This window comes from Fukomys damarensis, unplaced genomic scaffold (genome assembly GCF_012274545.1).
Source record: "Fukomys damarensis isolate Sample0158 unplaced genomic scaffold, DMR_v1.0_HiC HiC_scaffold_19, whole genome shotgun sequence".
Classification (NCBI taxonomy): domain Eukaryota; kingdom Metazoa; phylum Chordata; class Mammalia; order Rodentia; family Bathyergidae; genus Fukomys; species Fukomys damarensis.
This window is the reverse complement of record NW_022900931.1, coordinates 68002835-68015928: the sequence shown is the minus strand read 5'-3', so window position 1 is coordinate 68015928 and position 13094 is coordinate 68002835. Positions and strand designations below refer to the sequence as shown.

The following is a 13094-nucleotide window of genomic DNA, read 5'->3' as shown; positions in this document are numbered from 1 at the left end:
CGCCGCGCGTCCGGGCTTCCCTTTGCTCACCTGGTTCCCGACCCCGGGGTCCGCGCCCTGCCGTGTAGTCCTGCTGCGTGGGCGCAGGTGGCTGGGATTTCTGGAATGTCCCCCTGGTGCGAGGTGTGAACACTCTCGAGGCCTAGACGCTCTCGACCATCGTCAGTCCGGCGGGCACGGGGAGCAGAGGCGTCTTCTGCACGCGGCCTCCTCGCCAGCCGGCAGGCGGGTGTGGGGCTGCTGTGCCCACCGGAGCACGAACATCTTCGGTGATGGACGCCCAGAAAGAGTGCGGAGGTCGAGCCCCGACGGCGTTTGCTCGTCTCCAAAGCGCGGGGAGAAGCGAACTGCCCGCGGGGAGGCCCTTCCTCCGCACCTCCCTGCCTCCTCTGCCAACGAGGCAAGGAGGACCCGGGCGGAGCGGATCCGAGCCGGACCGCTCTGAACCGTGCAAAGCGGACCGACCGCATCTTGGTTTCCCTGTCCTCAAAGTGGGGGCGATAACGGGCCCTGCCTGGAGCGGGCACCGCGTGCGCAGGGAGCGTCCTTAGCGTCACCATCGCGACTGTGGGACACCAGGTTCTCGGCAGGAGGGGAAATTCGTTTTTATCCCTCTAATTCTTAGACTGCGGTCCAGGGGAAAGTGCGTTCTTTACAAGATTACTATGAGACCGTGTCTTCCTGGAGGCAAGCGGTGAGAGTGTCTGGAACCCCACTGGGTTAATCTTCCTTGAGCTGTGGCCTCTCGCACACTCCCTGAGCGGGATGCATTTCTGCGCCAGTGGACACCGCCCTCGTGGCGGGTTCCACGTCCGCGTAATGTCTGTGTGGCTATTTACTTGTCATTTTTACTTTTTTATGCTTTATTTCTTGGTACTGGGGATCAAACTCAGGACCTTGGGCTTGCGAGGCAGGTGCGGCGACACTGAGCTAAATCCCTGGTCCCAGCATTTTTATTTTAAATGAACCCATTTTCTAAAACCTTTCCAGAAGTGCCTTTATTTTGCTGTTATTGTTCTGGAGACTGAATGCAGGCTTCTCAATGATCCACATCCCAGCCCTCGTTTGCGCTGATACAGTCTCGGTCACTGTCTCCAGGGTGGGGTTCAGTTGTGACCCCACTGGCAGACCTCCTGGGCGCTGGGGTACAGGCTGCACCGCCGTGCCTGGCTCGGGGGATTTTTGAAGGACTTACTATATCACTGTCACACGTGAAGGGCGGTTTTCTATACCGCAGCCTAAAATGGAGATGGCGTCAAGAGGAATGGACCCCACCTAGGTGCGGCCCATGCACAGGCGTCACAGTCCTTGTCCTCTGTCCTCTCTGCAGCAGGACACAGCCCCACCCTGGCCGGAGCCTCAGGACACGTCAAGGCGTGGGCCCAGACTGCCGCCCACGGCCTTCTCCTTTTGCCGACTGCACTCGGTATTTTTCGGTGTGGTGACACAGCTCTGAGCGCCTGCCTGAGGAGTCCTGTGGGTCTCCGCAGCGAATCTTCCAAGCTGGGGCTGCTCTTAGGGACCTCAACGCCGCCCTCACATCCTGGGCCGTGATCTGCGAGCACCCGACTGCTGTGACACCGTTTGGATCCATGACTGGCTGGGAAAAGACAGAAATTCGGGGCTGGAGATTCGGTCGCTCCACCCTTCACCGAATATTTATTAAACAGCCTGTAGGTGGCAAATGCCCATCTGGGTGGATACAGTGGATGTCTAAGGCCTACACCTTACCTTCTAATGACAACGGATGACAGACCACGGAGGCAATGAGCGTCAGTGAACATCATTTACGCCCAAAGCCGGGAAGTGTGTGCAACAGGTCAAGGGGAAAGCAGCTGTGAGACCACGTCACATGCGGGTCACAGAAGATGTTTATGAAGAGGTGACATTTTGAGGTGAGATCTGACAATGGGACAGAGGCCGCAGGGCAGGAGCCGGTGACAGAACATCAGGTCAAAGGCGCCAGCAAGGCGGACAGGGCCACCACGGGAAGTGGCCAGGCAGGGAAGTGGCGGTGGGCCGGGAGGCCCGGGGAGCTCGTGACTCCATCGTGTTTGTGCTGAGAAGCAATGACAACTCGCTGAGGAGTGGGGTGACGGCCTCCATGCCACACGGAAAGTCCCGCCAACCGCTGTGCGGGAAGGCGCTGGAGAGGCAGCACGCGAGGCTCGCTTGGGAGGCTCCGCAGCAGACAGCGTGAGGGCGATGGCGATCCAAGGACGTGGCGGCGCGGATGGAAGCAGTGGACAGATTTTGGGTGCACGCGACAGACGGGGCTGAGAGGAAGGGAGGAATCAAGGAGACGGCTCGGGAGGGAGCAACCGGATGTGTGGTAGTGCAGAGACTTGGAACAAGTCCAGCAGGGAGATGGAGCCCCCTTTGGGGCGTTGAATGTTGGGTGCCTGTGCACCGGGAAGGCCTGAGAGATGCGCCGTCCCCATCTGGAAACCCTCGGGCTAGCCCGGGGAGGGTGCTCAGGGAGCAGTTCTTAAGGGCGCATGCGTCCTGCTTGGCCGGCGGCAAAGCTCTGCCCCGCAAAGGGCCGCGGTGAATTAGTGCTGCGCGATCTGTCACGGTGCTGAAAGCCCACGGCCCGAGCCGTGTGCAGAGCGGGAAGGGGGCCGCGGCCTCCGCATCCGCGAGCTAAATCACTGCGTCCTGAGCTGTCCGCATCGCTGAGCCATCGCAGCAGAGCTGTCTTCAGGGCCGAACCGTCGTATCTGGGCTGTCCCTGTCCTGGCGCAGGCAGAGCCGCTCGCTTTTGACATGTGCTGTCCGAGGTGCTGAGTAGCCGCGGCCCGTGAGCTGTCCGTCTTGAGCGTCCCTTGAGCGTCGCCGCCGTGGTGCCCGGGCTGTCCGCGGTGCTGACCCATTTCTGTTCTGCCCGCGGGCCCGCGGGGTGCGAGCTGTCCCCGGTCTTGAATCGTTGCTGCTTACACTATCCGCGGTCCTGGATCTCCACCCAGACAAGGTGGAGAGGACTAAACCCTGGAACGCCCAAAGCGTTCACCGCCTAGGACAAGCCCTGGGGAAAGCCTGGGGTAAAAGCAAATGAGGACAAACTGCACTCACTTTTAAGTGGCAGCTTTGGCTCTTAGAACTGGGCCTGGCTACAACCTAATGAAATGATCAACACAGAGCTCCCAACACAGCCCGAAAGGAGGTGCAAAAGGGAAGGTAGGGCAGAAGTGTCTGGCATCCAAGCTCCTGGCTCTCTTTGGCTGGGTGGGAAGTGCTGTATAAGCACGTGTGAGCTATGTGCAAGGTCCTGGCCTTTCTGCTGTGAGAGTCAGATTCTTTTTTTTTTTTTTTGGTACCAGGGATCAAACTCAGGACCTTGCGCTTACAAGGAAGGTGGAAGAACCACTGAGCTAAATCCCCGGCCCAAAGTCAGATTCTTGAGGGCTCACAGAATTGAGGGAGAGCTGGGTTCCAGCCCTGGGTCCTGGGAAGCTGCTACACTGCCACATATCACTTTCCTACCCTGGAGCAAACAGCCAAGAAATACGTAAGGTAGGAGCGTGACTGTGGCTTGCTGACCTCAGAGTGTGGCATGACGCGTAGGTGTTATGAGCAGAAGTCGTGAGGCATGAGGCAGTCAGCGGGCGTGGGTCACTTCTCAGTGGAGAGAAGACAGCAGGGGCGCTGGGGGGTTGGTTTGGGGCTGCTGGGGTCTGGAATGTAAGCTGTCATGACAGTGGAGGTGGAGGGGTGCAGAGCTGTGAGTAGGGCTGGAAGTCTTTGGGGTGAATGTTGACTGGGGAAATCAGGAGAGCTGGAGGAGGCACATCCCAGTACTCGCCAGGGGAAAGCGAGCAGCCTCCCTTTCCTAAACCAAAATTCTATGTGGAGATCATTTACAAAACCATAAATACAGTCGTGGGCGACTGAAAAGCTAAAAACAGCTCAACATCAGCCAGGTTAAACCTTCCCCAGCACACCCATTCACCAGTCAGGCTATCGAGAAGGGAAAGGTTTGCTGGTGAGCTCAGCTGAGGCTGGAGCATGAACACGGGCCTCCTGCCCACTTCAAGGACAGCTTCTGAGGACACCAGGGCAGAAACTTACCACGCAAACTGCTGGGCCACATGAGTCTGTGCTACTCTTGTTCTCCATAGGTTGTTTGTTTCTTATTTTTTACTATGTTTTGTCTGTGATTATTTCTGATTTCAGTTTAATTCATACATAGGCTGGGCAAGGGGCCACATCCCTGTAATCCCAGCACTCAGGAGGCTGAAGCAGGTGGATCACTGAGAGTTTGAGACCAGGCTGGCCTACACTATTGAGTTCAAGGCCGGCTTAAACTACATAGTAAGGCTCTGTCTCAAAAAACAAAATAAAACAAAGAAAGAATGGAAGAAAAAAATAATAGCAATTCATACTTATTATTAAAACATCAAGCATCAAAAAACAAAAACAGAAAATGTAAGGCTCCTGTAGTCTTATCAGATTTAACAGTTTGGTTTATACTTTTAGGATTTCTCCCATGCACACACTTAAAAATACATATATCACATCTGTACATACATAAACACACACACACATACAAGTGCATGATTGCTTTTTCAAAATGAGGCATCTATCCAAGATAAAGTAACAGAGATAAAGTTCCCTCCCGCCTAAAACAACTATTAGATTCTTAGAAAGTTAAATATGCATGAACATATGGAGTACTCACTCCACTGCTAGGTGGAGGAAAGCAAAGGTTTTCACCAGACCTGCACACGTATGTTCACAGCCTTACTTGTGAGAATCCACACTGCAAACAGCCTACTGCTCAACGAGTGACAAGTGAACCCGCCGTGGGTGCCCACCCACGTGGTGGGAGAGGACCGAGCAATCAAAGAAAATGGACCTTTTGTACAGGAAGCAACACGGTGGATCTTAAAACTTTAGGCCAAGTCAGAGATTGCAGACCGCAAGGAGTACACACTGTGTGGCTCCATGAATACAAAACTGGAGGATATCCAGATAAAATAGCAACCGCAAGCAGACCAGCGGTTGCCTGGGGATGGGAGGGAGGGAGGGGTTATAAGGACACAGAGCTGCACCTGGGCAGGTGCCTGGATCTCGAGGGCTCTGACCTCCTTAGTAACGGACTCCTCAATGGGTCTGTGGCTCAGTGGGTGCTGGGGGAGGTGGGAAGTTGGGAGCTAAGACAAGTGTGAGGACATGGGTCACTGTGGCTGTTCTGACCTCAGCCTGCATCCCCTTCTCCTCCTGGGTGTCCTGAGGTGAGCTGCTTCCCTCCGTTCCATGTGCTTCCTGCCAGGACATTTCTGCCTCACAAGCTGAAAGCAGTGGAGCCAGCAGACCACAGACTGAACCTCTGAAACTAGGAGCCATAACAGACCTTCCTCCTTCGTGTTGGTTTCCTCAGGCTGTTTTCTCACAGCAACAGAAAGCTGACCGCGCTTTCCTTGCACCCCTTCGTATAACCCCAGTGCTATTCCTATGCCTGTAACACTACTCCTGAGATCTCTGGCTCCTTCTTATTCATTCTTTGGAAGGTTTTGGCAAGAAAGTAGGATCTGATTTCTGGTTTTAAGTGTATACTCTGCATTTGCACACCCATGGTCACAGCAGCACTGCTTACAACAGCCCAAAGGTGGAAGTGACTAAAGTGTGTGTGCACGGATGGGCAGACACAGGAAATACAGTTCTTCCACACATCGGGACACCATCGAGCCTCAGGAGGGAAGGGTGTCTAACGCATGCAACAACGCTGATGAACCTTGGGAACATTGTGCTTAGGGAAGTTAGCCAGTCACAAAACACCACCTGGTTCCACTTCTGTGAGGTGTAAGGCTGGAGCAGTCAGATTTTTTTAGTCAGAAAGATGAATGATGTGTGTTAGGCTGATCCCTTGAAAATGGTTACAATGGCAAATTTTATGTTATATGTACTTTTTTTTTTTTAAAGATAGAGTCTTTCTGTGTATTCAAGCTGAACTCATAAACCTCCTGGCTCAGCCTCCTGTGAGCTGCGATTACAGGGGTGTGCCACTTGGCTTATGGTATGTGTATCTTGCACAACAACTTTAAGAAGACAGCAGCTTTGGTCTTGGCCCCACTGTCCCTTGCTGTAGGGGAAGCCAGGTGCCCTGTTCGGGGAGCCCTGCAAGGTGAACCCACCTCACTAGCACCTTCAAGAAGGCCCTGCAGGAGGTGGAGGAAGAGGAGATCCTCTGTCCCACATCCCTCACCTGCACACCTGCACACCTCTGTCCCACCCACACCTGCCCTCTAGAGAAACTTTGAGTCAGGCAAGGCTTCAGGGCAGGAAGATGAGGGAGAGAGACGGGACCATGCCAGGGTTAGGGCAGACGCTTGCCGTGTGCACCTGGCCGGAGAACACGGTCTTCACACACTCAGGAAGGGACAGCCAGGCCATTTGCACACATACACCGTATAGACAGACGCACACACGGGCACTCAGAGGCACAGCCACAGGGAGAGAGATGGGGAGACACACGTCCAGAGCACAGAGGTAAAGGCAGGACCCGGGGACACCCACACAGAGACATCAGTGACAGATCAAGGCGCACACACTCACAGCCTGACACGACGCAGGGACCCAGGGGCACACCGCTGCCCTCCGAGATGCCGCAGGCACAAGCACGCGGAGCAAGCTCTAGGCAGCACCTTGCACGGATCCCGGCCCCCACAGCTCCCTGCATCCCACGTCCTCCTCCCCGCTGCTCGCCGTCCCTTCTCCCGCACGTCCTCTCCGCAGCCGCACCTACCGCAGCGCGGCTGGCAGCACACTGGCTGGAACTCAGACCACAGGCCGCTGGGTAACTGCCATGCGGAAGGCGGAGCACGCGTGCGCCCCTGCGCGGACTTCTGGACTACATCTCCCAGAAGCCCGCGCGCCGGCCCCGCCCCTACAGGTTCTTCCCTAGCCAGAACCGAACACCCGGAGAGACTCCGTCTCCTAGAGGCTTCTGGGGGACGGGCAGAGCTGGAGGGTGGGAAGGAGGGAAGTGGAGGGAAGCGGCGTGGGAGTCAGTGAGATGGGAGGCTCGGGTGGGAGAGGGAGCAAGGAGGACGAAATGGAGCGAGGGCGGGATAGAAACAGGTAGGGGCAGAAGGGCAAAGAAGGGAAAGGCATGAGAAGAAAAGGGTGGGAGAAGGATGATAAGGAGAAAGTAATTTTAAGCCCGGGGAAATTGTGTGTCTGGGGAGGAGGGAGACATGGGACAGAGGGAATGAAAGGAGCGTGGACAGGAGGACAGAGGAGATGGGGAGGCCGAGAGGCGCGTGAAGTGGAGAAAAGGGGCCAGAAGAGGCCTGACGCTGCAGGCAGCTGCTGGTGGGTGGCCAGACTGCTTAGCATCAGGACGTTTGCAAACCGAACAGAGCGCAAATGAGCACAGTCGGTGTTAAATAAAACGTAGGAGAGGCCACTGGTGTGAACTGAACTGGTCCAGCAAACCAAACCAGGGTAAGGTTTTTCACACTTAAGGTCCGCACCACAGAGACAAAACCAAGTTGTTTCTTGACCTTACAGGAAATCAGGAGAGGAGAGGGAAAAAAACCAAAAACCAGCCAAATCCCCTCACGGGCCAGTTCTACCACCACAGTAAGGAATGTCTTCCTCACTGACCTCTACCGGGAGAGTAGCTTGAAACCGGTTCACTTCCTCACCTACTGTGCTTTCCTCACAGTATCGTGCTTTACTGCCGGTACAGCTGGCCTCTGTCCCCAGCTCATTGGGCCCTGGTTGTATTTTACTGAGCGACGTGCAAATCAAAGCAAATTAAGTCTTTAAAATCTATATTCTGTGTAATTTTGTTTTTTCATGTATGAAAAAAGGATTAATCCTCATTATTCCGTTTCCTGTGTGCCAGTATTGGTTTCTGGCATTTTATGACTTAGGAACTGGCTGTGTCTGCCCAATCCAGCTTCTTCCCAGGTAAGTGGAGTGATGTGGACCGGAGGGGTCACACTGGTGGGGAGGGTTAGGACCCAGGCACATGGCTGGGGTCCTTTCCCACAATACACCTCAGAGCCAAATTCAAGACATTTGCAGGATGTCCCAGGAGCCACACAAATGTAAACACCAGCTAGACTTTGGTGACTGTTTTCAAAATAAAACGTTTTGTGATACAACAGCACCCAAAAAAATGAAGTATCTAGGAATCAATCTAACAAAAGAAGCAAAAGACCTCTACACTGAAAACTACAGCACTCTGAAAAAAAAGATCGAGGAGGATGTAAGAAAATGGAAAGATCTCCCCTGCTCCTGGGTAGGAAGAAGCAACATAGTGAAAATGGCCATACTACCAAAACTGCTATACAGATTCAATGCAATACCAATTGAAATCCCAACACTATACTTCACAGAACTAGAAAGAAGAATCCAAAAATTCATTTGGAACCATAAGAGACCTAGAATAGCAAAAGCCATACTAGGCAACAGACACATGGCAGCGGGTATAACAATTCCCAATTTGAAACTATACTTACAAAGCCACTGTGATAAAAATAGCATGGTACTGGCAAAGAAACAGACCTGAGGATCAGTGGAACAGATTGGAAGACACAAAAACAACTCCAGATGCACTCAGCTACCTCATCTTTGACAAAGGAGCTGACAGTCCCCACTGGAGGAAAGATAGCCTCTTTAATAAATGGTATTGGAAAAACTGGATCTCAACCTGCAAAAGATTAAAACTAGACCCTTATCTGTCACCATGCACTAAATTAAAATCCAAGTGGATTAAAGATCTAATATAAAAACCAAAACACTAAACTTGCTGGAAGATAAGTTAGGCAGAACTTAAATTGGCATAGGAAAAGACTTTATGAACAAATCCTCAGTAGCACGGGAACTAGCAGAAAGAATCAACAACTGGGATCTCATCTTATTAAAAAGCTACTGTACTGCAAAAGAAACCATCAACAGAACTAAGAGAATCTACAATGTGGGAAAAACTTTTTACCAGCTGCTCCTCAGACAAAGGACTATTATCTAAAATATGTAAAGAACTCAAAACAACCAGTGCCCCCAAATATAAAGACCCAATTCTAAAATGAGTATCTGAAATGAACAGACATTTCTCAAAGAAAAAAAAGTAGCAAGTAAATATATGAAAAAATGCTCCACATCACTGGTCATTCGAGAGATGCAGATGAAAACAACTCTGAGATTTCACCTCGCCCCACAAAGAATGGCTGCTATCAAGAAATCACATAACAACAAATGTTGGCGCGGTTGTGGGGAGAAAGGAACCCTTCTCCATTGTTGGTGGGAGTGCAGACTGGTGCAACCACTATGGAAGTCAATATGAAGATAACTCAAAGAACTAGGATTAGAGGTTCCATTTGACCCAGCCATCCCTCTGTTGGGTATCTTTCCAAAAGAATTAAAAGAATCATATCACAGTGATATATCCACACCCATGTTTATAGCGGCACAGTTTGTAATAGCTAAAACTTGGAAACAGCCCATCTGCCCATCAATTGGAAAGTGGATAAAGATGTGGTTTTTCTATAAAATGGAATATTACTCAGCCATAAAGAATGAGAAAGTAGATTCATTCATAGGTAAATGGGTACATTTTGAAGATATACTCCTAAGTGAAATAAATGTCACACATATGCAAATACTGATAGTTTCTCTGGTGTGAAAAACTAAAATAGTACTCAAGATTCTAATGGGACAATTAGCAATGTGAAATAGGAAGAAAAGGACCAAAGGTATAGGGACAGTGAGAAGGATAGGGAAAGACAAGGGGAAAAAATTAGAACCAAGACCTGGCATGCAAAGGTACAAGATCCCAGTAATTAATGTACCTGTACTGTCTACCTAGAATGTACCAATAAATTCAATTTAAAAATTTAAAAAAAGTTTTGTGATAAATATAGATTTATTCACATAAATTATAAAACATTTATACAGAACTCACACAGAGATATCTGCATCTTTCACCTACTTCTCCCCAGTGGCAACACATTGTAATATTACAACTACATGTGACACTGATCCTATCAAGAGTAGTGCACTGATGGTGAACCTTTTAGAGACTGAGTGCCCAAACTGCAACCCCAACCCCACTTATTTATCAAAAAGTGCCAACCCTGTAATTAAACCTGACTACTGAGGGGTTTTGTTAAGCAAAAACAACCTGGTGACTTGGCTCACATGCCAACAGAGGGCTCTGTGTGCCTGCTGCCACACACGAGCCATGGATCCGCCATCTCAGACACAGAGCATCTCTGTCCCCAAGGACTCCTCATGCTGCCCTCCCATGGCCACATCCACGTTGATCCGAACCCTATCTCCTATCCCCAGTCTGCCTTCCACATCTATGGTTTGTCATTCCAAGAATGTTTAGGATGGAATCCTATGTGGCACTGGTCCCACCACACACACACACACACACACACACACACACTCCTGATTTCAGTTCTTCTAGTGATATACTCAGACACTGCAGGGTCATAGGGCAGGGGCCTGGCTTTCATCTTTACACTCGCCAGTGTTTTCCATAGAGGTTGTGTCCCTTTGCATTTGCACCAGCTGTTCACAAGGGACCCAATTTCTCACCATCCTCACCAACATTTGCTATTTTGTTTACCTTTTGGGCTGTAGCCACGGTAACTGCTGTGAGGTGCAATTGTGCTGTGGCTTTGATTTGTACTTTGCTGATGGGTGGCATTGAGTGCCTTTTCCATATACGTGTTGACCATTCTTCTTTGGAGAAATGTCTACTCAAGTCTTTTGTCCATTTTTAAATTCAGTGGAGTTTTTTGTATCTGGGTTAAGGTAATTCCTTGTGTTTTGAATATTCTCTCCTTCCCACTACTGTTTTCTTATTACAAGTTTTAATGTGAACATAAATCTTCATGTCTCTGGAACACAGTTTGACAATTTTATAAGAAAAAAGCAACATACCACAGAATCCAGAAATTGTACCCATGAGCATTGCTTCCAAAGCAGTTATACTATTTTACACCTAGCAGCTATCTATGAAGTATCTGGTTTCTCCAAATTGTTGCAGGTATTTATTACCATCATTTTAGCCCTACTAATAACTGTGTAGTGATATCTCATTGTGTGTGTCTATATGTTTTAAAACTGTCCTTTTAAAAGAAGTTTTAGGTTTGCAGACTTCATCTTTTACCCTTTAAATTGCCACTATCCAGGATCCTACACCTTTCTTTATCCCAGGTGTCCACAACTAATAATTCAATAGGGTGTTTTCCCACTGCACTTCACGAGTTACCACATTCCTAGGCTAGGAAACAACCGAGACTTATATTAGCTTAATGCAAATTTCTGCTAAACCCTACTGCTTTAGACTTGCCAAATATTCTTTTGTCCTGCCTTGCAGTCAACCATGCATTGAAGCAGTGGAAATAAGCATTTCCTCATTTAATTTTGGGTGTCCAGTATTTTGTCCCCGCAATGAGAAAGTAATTAAGACAAGGTAGACAAGAGCTCTGGGCACCCCCCAAACAGTATCACTCCAGGGACTGGATAACTATTATAGGACATGGGACTTCTTTTTGGAGTGAAGAAAATGTTCTAAAATTGACTGTGATGACAGTTACACAAATCAGTGGATATTAAGTCATTGAATTGCTATGGGGGGGGTTGAGACAGGGTCTCCCTATGTAGTTGAGACTGACCTGGAACTATGTAGCCCAGGCTGGTCTCAAACTCACAGTGATCCTCCTGCCTCAGCCTCCTGAGTGCTGGGATTACAGGCATGCGGCACCACACCCGACTTTGAATTGCTACTTTGAAAGAAGCCTGGGTGTCCTTCTTCACTTCTGCTGATGGAGACATCGAGGCAAGGGGTCTTGTCTGAAAGTATATTTATGTGTTGTATTGCAATAAGGCTGCTAAAAAAAAATTCACAGCCTCCAAGTCACTGTAACAGAACTCTTGGTTCTGGTTAAACTATCAATTCTCCCTGTTTTCAACATTCAGAGCATCATAAGTACTTGTCTTGGTACCACCAAGAGTATTCTCATTGTACCCTTTGTCACTGAGTCTCTTCTAGTTCTTCCCTCAGCCTCTGCCTCCAACGCTCCTACATACCAGGGAAAGGCACCCACACCCAAGAATCCCTAGCTGCTTCTCTATGGCATCTCTATGCTATATATCATGTATGTTTCACATAGTAATTTTGTTTTCTCCCACTGTTATCTATAATTTTGGCCATTTTGTTGTACCTTGCTATATTCCCACACCTAAGATCATGCCTGACACATTAGTAAAGACCTGATTAATATAAATTCAAAGAATACATTTCCAATGCAAGCCACATTTCTTGCTGTTAACACAAAGTATGTAGATGGTCAGAATCATACTGTCAACTAAAAACTACCCTGGGCCTTTTTCTGGAAAATCAATTTTCCATATATATCTTAGGAAGAAACATCTTCACCCAACTATTTCTAATCTAGGCACATGTCTAGCCTTCTTATAATAGTTTTAAAATGAGTTCAATTTTAAGATCTTAAGTACAAAGTTAATTGCAGTATGTTTTTCTATTTTGGTATGTCTTGTCAACTTCATGGAACAAGATGTAAACTCTCATTGCATTTTTTTAATGCTCTAGAACAATTCAAACACCACAAAAATTGTCAGTGGTGCTCTTCTGAAATGTCTAATTACCCTTTTCCATTCTCTGAATAGGCATTCATCTACTGTAGTTTTCTAGCATGTTAATTTTACTACTATCCCCTGGCTAGTTCTATATTCTACCAAAAGCTTTTGTCCTTACTGGCTTGTTCTCTGTGTGTCCAGTTAGGTGAGTGTCCATCAGCAGAGCTACCTCTACCTGTATCCTTACGTAAGTGGTAAGACACCGTGCTAACTTATGCATCAATTCTTTCAGTTCTGAGTCAATGAACCTTTTCTAACCACTGAGAGAGCAGTCCTCTGTGCTCTAAAACTGTAAGTTTCTTAGACTCTATCTATTCTTATTTCTTAGAGCTGAATATGAGTTTAAGGAAACCTTGACCTTAATGGCTAGCATTTATTTTCGCTAACTGTATACCAAATTGTATGCCAATTCCTTAAAATATATTACTGTAAAACATATGTATACAAATTATGTATAACATATATATATA

General features: G+C 48.8%; 1 protein-coding gene across 1 annotated transcript in view; it reads right to left on the bottom strand.

Annotated features, from left to right (window-relative positions):
- Smim17 (small integral membrane protein 17) overlaps positions 1-95 on the bottom strand; it is an 8966-nt gene extending 8871 nt beyond the window's left edge. The window contains exon 1 of the mRNA XM_033766139.1: positions 31-95. The gene's annotated coding sequence lies outside the window, so the exon portion shown is untranslated. The remainder of the gene's footprint in view (positions 1-30) is intronic.
- Between the last annotated feature and the right edge of the window lie 12999 nt (positions 96-13094).